Source organism: Echinops telfairi, unplaced genomic scaffold, assembly GCF_000313985.2.
Source record: "Echinops telfairi isolate 266 unplaced genomic scaffold, ASM31398v2 ScPeMD7_11;HRSCAF=52, whole genome shotgun sequence".
NCBI classification, from domain to species: domain Eukaryota; kingdom Metazoa; phylum Chordata; class Mammalia; order Afrosoricida; family Tenrecidae; genus Echinops; species Echinops telfairi.
The window spans coordinates 26996996-27007243 of record NW_022103908.1 but is presented as its reverse complement, the minus strand read 5'-3'; the positions used below and the strand labels follow the sequence as shown (position 1 = coordinate 27007243).

Sequence of the window (10248 nt, the reverse complement as noted above, 5' to 3'; positions counted from 1 at the left end):
TTATTGCCATTGGATTTTCCCTTTTGTTTTTGTATATTTTTCTGTATATGAAATCTGGGATAGGTAAATCTATAGAGATAGTGACTGGATTAATTTTCTGGGGTCTATGGCTGGGGAGGTGGGACTTGGGGAGTTAATAATAATAAATCCAAGGAAGAACAAATATCCTAAAATTTATTGTAGTGATGATTCCACAAGTTTTCATACATTTAAAATATTGACCTTATGATATGTGAACTCTATGTTAATAAAACTCTTTCAAAAACACAATTTGACTAGAAAAGAGGAAAGAATTCAAGGAAGGAAGGAAGGGAAAGAGGGAGGGAGAATAAGTTCTAGAACCCTCCTAAGAAAATAGTCTTAGAAACCTTATAAATCAGTTCAACTCTATCTTGCAGATTCTGTGCGAATCTGAATAGATTTGATTACAATGAGTTCAGAAGCAACATAAGTAGAAGCTAAAAATATATCATAGATTCACCAAGATAAAATTCCAAGGGAATAAGATGCATAAATTTATAAATATATTGCTAGTAGAAATAGCAATACAAAATCTTAAGAAGAAAGAAAGGTGCATTTATTTTTACCACAGCCAAGAAATTAATTTCTATAAAATATCACAGAGATATAAAGGCAAGAAAAGAAACTAGATAAAATCAATTTCATGATCAAAGAAGAAAAAAATCAAAACACAAAGTAAAACCAAAAACACTGCATCACCAATTGAAAAAATAGAAAAAACATTAGTAATTTTTGTCAGGCGAAACTACAATTTTAAAGGACTTCTAACTTTTGAAAGATATATAAACAAAATCTTGATAAAGTAATTGTGGGAAAAGGCAAAATTACTTTTCAATGAAAACTTATGTAATAAAAAGTTACACCTCATTCAAAGTGATATACACAAATGAAAACTTAATTGAGATACTAATTCTGACCCATTTCTTTAAAACTCTTAGGTTTCATAGAACACTTGTTTGATTGGCATATAAAAGAGATTAGATATTTTTCTATATTATTGATGAAAGTGTAATAGGTAGAAAAGTGCATACATTTAACATCATACTTTGTAATAGCAAAATATGCCATGGTTATGTGCAGTGTTAGTAATAAAGGCATTGTATTTGGGAAAGCAAAAATTAGAAACAGACCATACCTTCAGCAATATTAGAACCTGAATACGTTAACTAAAATAGACAAGTCACTAAAATAGATTTATCTGAAGCCTGCTTAAGCCAGCTATGTTTATGAAGACAGGGGAGCTGAGTATTGGTTTGGTTTTATAAGCCTTTCAGTAGGCCATCTTATGATAGCCCTATTCTTTCTACAAAAAATTACCGAAAATATTTAAACTATATTAAATCCCTGTTTAATTGCATGTGTTCGGAAATAGGACACATTTATTTTGACTTCATGTTTAACATTTATAATTGCTACATACATTTCTGCCTGATATACAATACAAATATATGCCAAACATCTTTCTAGCATATGAAGGAATAGAAGTAGAATTTTTAATTTTGTTCAGAATAACTTTTTAAAATTAAATGCAAGGTATATTTATATTTCAATAAGAGAGAATTATAAAATACAGATGTACAAAACAAACTAAAGCTGTGATTGGTTTTTATGGAATTAATGAAGCACAAAACAAAGGTAATTAATTATTAAATTCATTAGAAAATTAAACTAAAGCATGACTTCTAGTCTCTAGTTTCTGTAGATAAAAGTCTACTAATTAACTCCCAAGTTCAGAAGCATACTAAAAATGGTTTCTTACAAACACATCTTTACTTATACACACAATTAAGAGAACCCCATTTTGGACAGATTTGCTCTCATTCTTAGTAAATTATTCACACCTAGTCTATCACTCCAATTTAAACATTCTTGTCCTTAGAGGATCCTTGAAATTCCTTATTCATCATATAGAATAAAAAAGATAAAAATATGTTTTCCAAGTTCTTATTTTCTCTCTCCATCAAAACTTCATTTGAGACCAAATATAGTCCAAGTGGAAAGTAACATCCCCATACCGAGGTCAAGGGGGTATTTCAAACTTCTTTCTGAGGTTCATAGAAATCTGTGGTAATCAATCCTGGCACATGGTCACTAAATTATCAATTAAAATGTCTTTCATTATCATTCAAGAATGTTTTCCTTATTAGAAGAAACGAGAAGTATTTTTTTATTTATCTTCCTCTCTACAGTTCAACTAATAAATTTTAAATGCTATCAGAATAATGAACACTAATTTTGGAATGTTTAATTTGTGACAGACTTAATCCCAGAATGCTTCCCTACAATCACCACAGTGGATTTGCAACACTTCTTTGCGATTCATGTAACTTTTCATATATTATATTAGGTTAAGTGAGTGGACCATGACACCAGTTTTTAAGGCTTGCTCAGACACACATCTACACAAGCCTGGTCCCTTAGCCACCATCAGGCCCTGACTTTGTTGCACACAAAGAATGGAGAGAGGAGGGGGAAACACTGTAACCAAGACTCCGACACCACTTGATGCATGCATGAATCTCCCTAAGGCTCAAATTAAATAGGGATAATAGGACTGTGCGGTTGCTGTGAAGATTAAAGGAGCTGGTGCATGTGAGATGCTTGCCAAATAATAGGCACACAGCAGATTTTAGTTCTCTGCTCTGTGTCTGCTGACATGAAAAGATTCACACCCAAGGAAGGAGTTATGAAGGCAATTTAATGTTTTAAGGTATTCAGTGACGTTTATTTATGACTAAGTAACTTTTGCTTGTAAGAATAAAATACAGCGGAGTCTTTAAAAAATTTAAGTCACCAGTACACACACACACACACACACACACACACACAAATCACTCTTACCAAAATTACTTTAATGACTTGTGGTAAGTGCATTCTTGAATGTTGTACAATTTGGAAAGTAGTAAAGTGCTTTATTCTTACAAGGATCATTTGTTCTGCGTTTGACAAAAATGATGAACATTTCATTCCGTTTTACTTTTAAATGGGTATTATTGTCTTTGTTATTTGACAATGTCAAGTAAAATGTCACACCAATGCAGCGGGAAAAAAAAACCATTCATACTTAATATAAGTAGACTACAGAACAGAATGTCCCTTTGACTGGTTTATGGCTTGAAAGTTATACATAAACAATGTTGATACTTCCATTTTTTATCAAATATCAGCACAAGATATTTTGCAACTGTTGTTTAAGTGAAATACAACTGTATATATATAAATATATATAAACAGAATAAAATACTGTATATATATATATATATAACAGAATGCTGGTTTAGAAAAATCAGCAACAGCAAAAAAATAACCACTGCTTATTTTTTGAACATGGGTGGTGGTAACAGTTGTTTGTTTTAACCTTTAACTTGATAAATTTGTGTTAGTAAGCTATCAAAACAAGCTGCTTGAATTTGAAGTTCATGAAAATGAGGCTCAAGATTAGAACATTTTGAGGGCCAATGTTTACTCACTGTGTATATTTTTTTGAGCGAAACTGATAATTAGCATATGACTTTATAAATGTAGATGCTCTTTCTTTACCAGAGCCTTGAGAGAGTGTCTGCTGAACTTTTTCTAAATATCTTGATATTGCCTGTTCTCATTTAAATGTTACGATGGTCAGCGGCTTTAATTGCATGCCACCTCCTTATCATGTGCATTCTAATTAACTACTTCAAAGGGGAGGACAACCTTTCTAAACATTTCACAGCTGTAAAATTGCTTTAAAACCATGTGAATATTTGGCAAATACCCAGGGATAAGTTTATGAGAAGAATTCATTCTGATTCCCTTTTACTTCTTTGGGTAAGCACAAACAGAATCTTGCCTCTGTATGTTAAAACTATGTTTTAGGAGGGGTGTGTGTGTGTGTGTGTGTGTGTGTGTGTGTGTGTGTTTCTGTGTGTATGCCTACTGTGTAAGTGCATGTGTTTTTTGCTCATCAGTACTAAATTCAGGAATAATGCACTACTCTTGGTTTCTAGGGACATTCCCTAATTCTAAATCATTTAGTAATCAATCCTACATCCCATCTCCTTATCATAGAGAAACCCCCACAACCATCACTAAAACTTTTACCGCCTATCATTCAATGCACATCTCAATATCAAATGCTTATAGCTTGTGCTTAAATATCGATACTAACGTGAAAATCCAGATTTTGAAAACTTGTGCTAATGTGCTCTAAAGCAAGGACTACTAAACTTACTAGCTTTAACTATGATTTTTGCCGCCTTTGACATTTTCTTCTGTTGAATCTAGTAAACTTAACAAAGGAAGTGTCAAACTAAAGGGCAGACCCTACGTGGAAAGGTGTAGAGAGGAATTTGATGGGGGAAACTGATTAAACTAAGTCAGCTTAATTTAAAGCAGCAGGAGCAACAGATGCTGTTGTCTTGTTTATTTTCCCTTATTGCCAGATGGAAAGGGAGAAATGAATCCTAGGACCGAGAAGAAAGCTGCTGCGCTGTGCTTCCATCATTTTAACTTGCTCCATATGGCCGTGGGCAGTGGGCTTCCGCAGTCCTGGCAAGACTTGTTAACCAGTGGACTGTTTAGCCATAGCAACCACCTCCATCTTACAAAGGGAACAGCACAATAATTATCATAGGCACAAACAACATAGCTTTCATGTAAAATTCAGTGAGTATTGCATGTTTATCTTTTAAAAAAACCTTAGAAATCTTAAGGCAGTTGTAAAAGTATGCAGTCCAACTTTCAATGCTACAATTCTGAAAGCCAGTGTCTGTCTTGTTATCGTTATATTTTGAGAATTTGTATTATTTGGTGCCCAGGATGCATTCGATAAATGACTGTGACTTAGGATGGGAATTAATGTAATTTTTCTAAGATAATTGAAAAATTTTTGAGCATCTACTTTATGTTTGTCATTATATGAATTCATCTTCAACAATTTATCAGTGGCATTCTTTTCTTTTAATAGTGCCGAGGAACTTATGGAACCTAAGTTGTATCCATTAATTTTTCTCCCTCAATCCCAGTGATTTTCACTTCACTGTGAGAACGTGCACAGGAAACACACAAGCGTCAACAGTTTTAGTGGACACCGGGGGGGACACTGACTGCATTCTTTGAGTTGTGTAGCCATCTTCACACTCTCTTAGTTCTGCTTCCTCTTTAACATAAAGTCACTGTTCCCTCAGGTTCCTAGCTAACCTTTTAAGTTGCTTTTTCCAATAAGAGCCGATAAAGATAGTGCTTAAAAGAGTATAATGTTAATGGCAGACTTTTTTGTAACCACTGAAACTAAAGTATTTTTCCATTTTTAGAAGACTTCAAGAAACCGTTGTGGTGGTGCAGTGGGTTAAGCATTTGGGATGCTAACCCACTAACCACTCTTCTGTAAACAGGTGACTCTGCTTCCTTTGAATTTTACATCTATGTATAATTTAAATGTATGTAATTTAACTATAAAATTGATATGCATATATACATTTGCTTTTTCTGGTGTAAGAAAGACATTTCCTCTGGCAATTCAAACATGCAAATTAGTCTTAATAAATGTAGATAGGATTTTCTATCAATGGTTTGTTTATGAAGACAATTTTGTTTATTCAACATTGTTTTAAAAAATCATAGAAATCACTTACTAAATTTTCTTCACATAGAATCCAAAGCTTACATTATGGCTTAGTAATAGGGTACAATCAAATAGGTAAGGGAAGGAAATCTTACCAAACACTTATAAAACCAAAAGATATCTTTAAATGTGACATGCAATAAGTTCCCTTTAGGTAAATTAATAGTAAACATTGAAGAGAAAGAAAGAAAGGAGTATAAATATTAAGGAGATTCCACCAGGTAATCACAACCTAGTCTCACATATTCATTCAATCAAAAAATGATAGAAAATAATAATAATGTCATATACTTAGAAATTCCAAAGCTTCTAGTTACAAATCTCACCCAATAATGAGATTTGATAATTCAATATTTTATCAGAGTAAATAGAAGAGGTTTGTCAAAGTTAAAAATTAAGAAAAAACAATTTTCTAACTATTGAGAACATTTATAGAATAAATTGTGTCAATTAATCTATATTTTCCAATTAAGAAAAGTACACTAATGAAACTTTAAAAATACATATTAGCATAAAAATCATCTACACCTATTTTATGTTTCATTTTGGGATTACCATTAAAATGGTTGTATTTTAATCATGCTTTAAATATATATTTTATCAAATCATTACTAATGTTATTTTCAAATAAGTTATGCCCTGAATTTCCAGGAAACCAGATAAGGGTGCATTTCTTGCATCCCTCGAGGCTGAAGGTGGTGGGATAGAATATGTAGTTAATATGACAGGTAAGTTATGAGGGCACACAGAGCATACATCTGCTAAGAAGGACTTCAGAGCATTCTTTCCCTCTGTTAAGAATGTCCAACCGATGACTTGATAGGTAAGCGTGGGTGACAAGAAGAAACAAGAGAGAGAACTCTCCTCTCAATGGTGGTGGATATGTCAATTGAACTGGAAATATACAAGGGGGTAGCCCGCATAAAATTGATTTTTTTCAGAGCTATGTATTTAAACTTTTTGACAACACAACCTTATCCCCTTCAAAGTACTCTCCATTACACTTGGAAATATTTTCCAAACTCATCAGTTTGGATGGCTGACCGCACTTCCCTAATTTTTTCTGCCTCCTTATCCATAGTCAAATCACTTTCCTTTTAGATCTTTCTTCATTCGCAGAAACATAAAGAAGTCATACGGAACAAGGCAGGTGAATAAAGTATGTTGGTCAAGAGAAGCATGCTGTTTTTTGCTAAAAACTGGCACATTGAGATGGTTGCGTGAGCACGTACATTGCCATAGTGGTAAAACCTGTCTCCTGTCTGCCACAGATCAGGCCTCTTTTGTCTCACACAGTTATGTAATCTTTCCAGAACCTCTAAATAGGAAGCTTGATTAACAATCTGACCTGGTGGAATGAACTGCAAAAACAAATGAGCATGGGTTTTGGGAAGAAGCCTCTCATATATTCATGATACTATACTATTAGCAATAAAGATTGTTTTCTCAATGTATCATAACTTTATTACTGATCCTGTCAAACAATGAGTTGGCTCTTTCAAATGTAATAATTTATTTGGGGACATCGTGCTAAGGAGCCCTGGTAACATTGTAGATTATACCTATTAGGTCAATCTAAACTAATGAGCCACTCTGCAAGAGAAAGATGAGCCTATTTTCTCCTGAAAGAATTAGAGTTTGGAGGACCCCATAGATTGCTGTGTGTCAGAATTAACTTGACATTCTGAGTTTTGAGTGTCTCTCAAAGGCCAGCATAATGTCTAATAGTTACAATTTTATTTTCAAGTATGAATTTATATATCATATGATTGTCTCTGAATTTATAGTTTCAGTATTCTATAGGCAAACTCTGGGAATAAATGACAACTTGGAGAACCCCCCAAGAACCTCATCACGGGATGTTCCTGGTGCTTAGGCACAAAATGGCTCAAAAATTTTCAAAACATCTCTTCTATTAAAGCATTTAACAGGTAGTATGCAAATGTAGGCCATTTTTAATTGTAATTTTTTATTGGAAAACAAATATTCAACTTTGAATGGATTTGAGGCAAATTATACCATAAGCACGTTTTCTTTAAGTGGCTAAATAAACAAAGTTCTAATAGCATGTGACAATAAAAGGAAATGCTTCTGGCACAGAACCAACAGTACAAAAAATAGTATATGAGTACTTGGTTAATACATCCACTTTGTAATAGTGCAACTATTAAGTACATCTTGTTGACTGTCCCTATTCTACACAGAGTTATAACAACATTCTTCAACAGCCATATTCTGACAGTTCCTAAAGAAAACTATATAATCCAGATATTCCCTCATTTGACCAATTGCATCTAAGTTTAGATATGCAGAAGGGCTTAGATATATCAAGAGGTAGCCACATGCAGCATCTTACTTGATCAATTTTCTAAATTAAGGTTTCAGGACAATGACAATAAGATAAGGGAAGAAAACATGGAGAAAGGAAGTCTTAATTACTATCCACGCATATTCTTTTGACAGTTGGGGGAAACTGTTTACAGATAAGTCACAAACAATGAAAAGGCAAATAAACAGTTCTGTACAAGAAATGTAACATATTCTGTACAATGTCTTCACTTTATGGTTATCATTTATGCAAACTCTTCATATTTACTTGGCTGTCACCATCAATATGTGCTTCCCTGATCATTTATTTATCTGTTAACTTCTCTCCAAGGTTTTCCACCACATGTTGAAGTTCTGCCACGTTAATCTAGCCCTTGCCTTCCTCACCAACACACAGACTGCTTCTCTCATTGCTTCTTCCATCTGTGTCCTTCATTTTTCTTGCCATCATTGTCAGAAATCCCCGGAAGTCAATGGGGCCATTACCATCAGCATAGACTTCATTAACCATGTCTTGTAATTCTGCTTCTGTGGAATGCTACCCAAGAGAGCTCATTACTGTTCCCAATTCCCTTGTTGTTATAGTTCCATCACCCTCCTTGTCAAATAGTGAAAAAACGTCCTTGAATTCTTCAGCCCACTCTTCAGTCAGTTCGTCAGCCATGCTGTTAGGGTGATGGGTCTCCAAGATGCGTTCACACAACCACTCCATTTGCTAGCTTCACTCGGATGTGCCCATTTTATAGTAAAACATATCTATTAAATCTGAATTTCAAAATAATAGATAATGATAAATACAATGCAAAGTCATGTTAAATGACTTTCATAATAAGAGTTATGTGCAAAAAGGATGTCTGGAAATAGCATGCCAGGCCCAATTTTCTTACCTGGGGATAAAGACAAAACCAAGCCATCTGCCGTCAAGTAGATTCTGACTCACCGCAACCCTATAAGGCGGAGTACACTTTGGGTTTCTGAAGCTGTTAATCTTTATATGAGCATAAAGACTCATCATTTTCCTGGAGAGCAGCTGGTGAATTTGAACTGTTGAGCTTGCTGTCAGCAGCCAATGCATATTCTACTAAACCAGCAGGACTCCTATACGAGGGAAAATGGAATGGATTTGGAAGACAATAAACTTGGGCTTAAATCTCCATCTCCAAGCTTGGACTGTGGAATGGTACTGTGACTCTCATTGGAGGTCTGGGTGCTCATAACGCTGTTCATCTCAGAACCTTACTTTCCCTTGACTTCATGGATTCAATATGTTCACCTAAAGTACATGTTGGAATTCTGGCATCTGGATATTAGACTCCAGTGCAAACCTAATGAGACTCTCTCAGTGTACTGTCTATCTTACACAGTCTCAGTTTTTTCACTAAAAAGAAAAGATGAAGACACAAAGAAATGCAAGCACTAGGATATGGAAAGATGCCACATGTGGATCGCCAGAGAAAGCCGCAGCTCCTGAACCTGACAGAGATATTCTCAAGAGAACAGACAGAGACTTTCTCTACAGTCAATGCTCACATTCTGGACATTCAAGCTGCTGGATGCACCACTGTCTGTCAGCTTGTCGGACTGTGGTGGCATGTGTGTTGTAGTAATGCTGGAAGCTAGGTCACTGACACTTCAAATACTATCAGGGGCACCAAAGTGAACAGATCGCAGGGAGCTTCCAAACCAACAAGATACTACTAAGATTCGGCTGCCCACTTCAGAGGAGGTAACTGCTAAAAGCCTTATGCATCACATGGAAATACTGTCATACACTGAAGGCCTAATGAATGCAAGAAGAGCATTGCAGAAGCCACTGCCCGAGTAGGGGCCTGTTGGGTCGGAAGGCAGTCAATATGTGACTGAGGCGGAGGTGCTTTCTCCAAGAAGACTCGACCACGGTGAGGAGAGTGGGGTAAATGTCGGCTTCAGGATCTTCATTGGCTGATGGGCCACTATTCCAGGTAAGAAGAAACAGCTGCAAAGATCTACAAATAATCAGAACTTGGAAGGCATGGGCAATTGGAAGTCATCAAAAAGGAAATGGAATCCATAAATATCAATATCTTAGGCCTTGGTGACCTGAAATGTACTGGTATTGGCCACTTTTAATCAGAAAATCATATCGTTTACTATGTGTGGAATGACACAATCAAGAGCAATGCATTACATTCATTTTTACAAAGGACATTTGAAGATCTATCTTTAAGTGCAAGTGATTTGTGATAAGATTATATCTATTTGTCTTCAAGGAAATCTAATCAATATGACTACTATGACTCAAAATTTGTGCACTAACCACG

At 35.0% G+C, this 10248-nt stretch overlaps 1 pseudogene; it reads right to left on the bottom strand.

Annotated features, from left to right (window-relative positions):
* Positions 1–8175: 8175 nt before the first annotated feature.
* On the bottom strand, positions 8176–8612 carry LOC101652304 (annotated as a pseudogene).
* Between the last annotated feature and the right edge of the window lie 1636 nt (positions 8613–10248).